A 4,294-nucleotide genomic window follows, 5' to 3' on the forward strand; every position below is an offset into this window, starting at 1 on the left:
CCAAGATCTCGCTGGTGAGTCACTGTTTAAATCTAGTCTTGATGTAATGGCATTTGGAAATCGTAATCTCCTTCAGTCCCTTACTCACTGCTGGACACTGTGGGAGTGTCTGCCTGATTCTCTCCCATCTTCCAGAACAGGAGTAAAACCTTCACATACAGCAGTGGTCAGTCTCATCTTTGAGTTAGTCCATGATGGGTACGTTCTCCCCCGTTTTCTCCCCTATCATATCTGGTTGATCTGTATGTAAATCACCCAATCCCCTGAATTAGACTCTAGTTGATATTTAATTAGGGACTGCAATCTCATTGATGATCTGAACGGGTTTAAATCTTGCCAGGGAGTAAGTTTCAGTCTGAAAGCTAATTGTGGGATGAGGGAAATAATATACAGAGTAATAGGTACCAGGGAGGTACCTGAGGAAGTTTTCACGGAGATGTCAGAGGTAGGTTCTTTTCACACAGAGTGGTGGATGCGTAGTAGCAAACCCAAATTCCATTTCCAGCCCACACCCCTCCCTGCCACTGCCCACTGCCACCAGGCAGACCCATTCCTACTATCGACCAACCAGGTCGTGCCCTCGGCCTGTCTTACCTGTCCCCATACCACCACCCTGTCCCCGCTTCCCGCTTTATATCACTCCTTCACACCCACCTCCAATCCTGAAGAAGGCTTACACCTGAACCATCGACTTCTCCAACTCCAAATGCTGCCTGGCTTGCTGTGTTCTTCCAGCCTCCTGCCTGTAGACAGCACTGGTAGTTGAGTTAGATAAATTAGGGATATTTAAATAATGCTTGGATAGGCACATGGATTACAGTAATAGGATAAAAGGGCAGCACAACATGAAGGGCCAAAGGGACTGTACTGTTCTGCGTTCTCTGTAACTCAGTCGTGCGGCTGTGCTATTCTCTGTATCAATGCTTGTGATTACATCGATTAGATTCCAGCCAGTATCTCACTCCCGGGTATGTGATATTCTATACATAAACTACTCTGAACCCTCCATTAAATTCCAAACTGCGTCTCACTACTGTCTCTCTGTTATTCTATACATAACCTACCCTGAACAATTCGATTAGATTCCAACCTTTCTCTCATTCCCAGATATCTACTAGTCTGTACATAAACTATCCTGAACCCCACGATGAGATTCCAAACTGTCTCTCACTCCCAGCATCTGTTATTCTATGCGTAAACTACCCTGAACACTGTGATTAGATTCCAGCCAGTATCTCACTGCTGGGTATCTATTAATTTATACATAACCTACCCTGGACACCTCGATTAGATTTCAATAAGTATCTCACTCCCAGTATCTGTTATTCTATGAATAAACTACACTGAACCCTTCGATTAGATTCCAGCCAGTACGTTACTCCTGGGTATCTGTTATTCTATGCATAAGCTACCCTGAACCCACCGATTAGATACCATCCTGTCTCTCATTTCTATTTATCTGTTATTCTATGCCTCAACTACCCTGAACCTCACGATTATATTCCAGCCTGTATCTTACTCCCAGTATCTGTTATTCTCTAAATAAACCACCCTGAACCTCTAGATTAAATTCCTGTCTGTATCTTACTCCTGGGTATCTGTTATTCAATACATGAACTATCCTGAACCCTTCTAATCGATTTCAGCTTGTATCTCAACCCAAATATCTGTTATTCTGTGCATAAGCTACCTTGAACCCTTTGATTTGATTCCAGACAATATCTCGCTCCCGTGTATCTGTTATTCTATTCATAAACAATTCTGAATTCTTTCATTAGATTCCAGCCATTAACTCACTCAACGGAGTGTCCGTTATTTTATTAAAAAAGACTCCACCCCCCCCTCCCCCTTGATAAAATTCCAATCTATAACTGATTTTTCATTTACCTGTTACTTCACACATAGCATCACCACCTGGAACTCTACATTAGATTCCAGCCTATGATTTATTCTTGAGTGTCCATGTATGAACACCCTAAACTCCTCATTTAGATTTCAGTGTGCATCCCACTCCCCAGTATTGTTCAATTAGTTTTGAACCACATCGTACCACTCTACTATACTCCAATCTGTAACTCATTTCCTGGTATCTAATACTCGGTATATTAATCCCCCAATTCCCTCAATTAGATTGCAGACTGAAACTCACTCCATGGTGTCTGACAATACATAAACTCGCTGAGACCATCGATGAGATTCCAATCCCTAACTAAGCATAAACGAAATAGTTGAATATTAAATTGGGAGCAGAAACACAGAAAGTAGAATTTAATTTCTGCCACATTCTGTTTCTCCAAAAAAAAATTAGTTTGATAGAGTGCTGTGGTTTCAGAAGACTTCTGATGGGAGATGGATGTGTCGAGGGATTATACATCCACAGTGAAGACAAGGCAACTCGGGCCAAGGAAGAAAAAAACTACAAATTGTGCAACTAACTTAAAGCCACAGAAGAATCATGAACGCGAGTACTGTTTTCAATTATTTTCCATTTCAGTGAGCCACAGTGTTCCCATGCAATCATATCCCATTGCACCTTGCGCTTTTACTTCCTGCCATGTCACTTTGATGTGTCACTTTACTTAAAAAAAATAGCGAAGGTCGACATTCACCACCATCAATGACACATGGTCCATCTGCAATGAATTCCAATAAATTCATCAAACAATGTCGACTCTGCCAGATTAACTTGAACTGATCAATGTGTCCTGCTGTATCTGATTGAATAACACCTTCCCACAGTTTCCCTGTGACATGTTAAGCTAACTGGTCTATGCTTCCTGCTTCCTGTCCGCTATTTTTAATACAGAACTTCCAGTTGCAATCTTCCAATAGACTGGGGCTGAATCATGAATCATCAGGAAGATCAACAATTTGAAAGAAAAATGATAGTGAAGCTCGTTCACTCGCTGGACAGCGGTTTCCCCATTCTCTGTAATAATAGATTTTTTTAGGAGATATGCAATATTCTGTGTTGTGTATGGCTAAAGTAATGGAAGTGAATCTGCATTGTGTCAATCATCTTAATTTTGAGACCAAGATAGCAGTGGAGAATGGTGACTCTGTGGTCTTTTCATTGTCCTCATCCATCCCTGTACTCAAGAACACGTGGCAATAACATCTTATGTTAATTCTAATTCTAACATCAAACCTTGAACGAGTCAATTCAGTTAAACAAACAGTTTCATTATTTCGAGTCTTTTAACAAATTTACTCAGGTATGGTTTGTTTTGTCCACATCAGATGGAAGGCATTTGTTGGGGGCAATGACATTAGGTAATTCAGTCAGACAGTGTTTACAGCTGGAAAGTGAGGGTTTGAAGTGCTGGTAGTGAGCCTATCCCCACAGGACAGGTAATGGGAACTCTTCTCAGGCAGAGCACCCTCAGCCTGCCCTTGGCCCAGATCTCATTCCCCAGCTCCTTCAGATCAGTTTTTTTCTTCATATCATACCCTTCTACTAACAGTAATCAATAATTGCCAGTTCAAATCCAATTGCAGCCACAGTGCTGGTTACAGAACACACTCTTGGTGCAATGAAAATTTGCTGCATTGTTGGCACAGGCACATTGATTTATTCCTCTGTAACACTAACACTGACCAGTCTTGGATCACGAGAGGTATATTTACATCAGAGATACAAGGATTGAGCAAATATCAGACTTTTATCCAGGATTATAGGAAGCCATTCCTGCTTTTAGCAACAGAGATTTTATGATCTGCTACAAGGACTAACCACGTCCTGATAGTGCTGTCTGAAAATGTTTCACAGCTAGAAACTTCTCAAAGAAAATTCGGCCAGCGCTGTCCTCTCTCAATGCATGTCATCATGGATGAAGTATAATGGAGCTAAGCATTTAGCAATTTGCTGAATTCCGTTGCAGAAATGGCCACGCCCCTTCACGTCCAAACACACTCACACACACACACTTACACACGCATGCACACACTCACATACACACATAGATATACACACACAGACACGCGTGCACGCATATACGCACAGGCACATGCATACACACAGACAGACACAACAGATGAGCGTGTGCACATGCACATACATACACGCACAAATGCACAGACAGACACACACGTGAATACACAAACACGTGCACAGACACACATACAGACATACACACCCAGACATGCACACACGTACACACACATACACACTTATGCACACGCACAGATGCAGACAATCACACACAGACTCGCGCAATCTAAGTGAAAGTGTCTCCCAAGTGTTCACACACCAATTTATTTATACATTTGCCTGAATGTTTTCCTTCGGATGAGG

Source organism: Hemiscyllium ocellatum, chromosome 40 (genome assembly GCF_020745735.1).
Source record: "Hemiscyllium ocellatum isolate sHemOce1 chromosome 40, sHemOce1.pat.X.cur, whole genome shotgun sequence".
Classification (NCBI taxonomy): Eukaryota; Metazoa; Chordata; class Chondrichthyes; order Orectolobiformes; family Hemiscylliidae; genus Hemiscyllium; species Hemiscyllium ocellatum.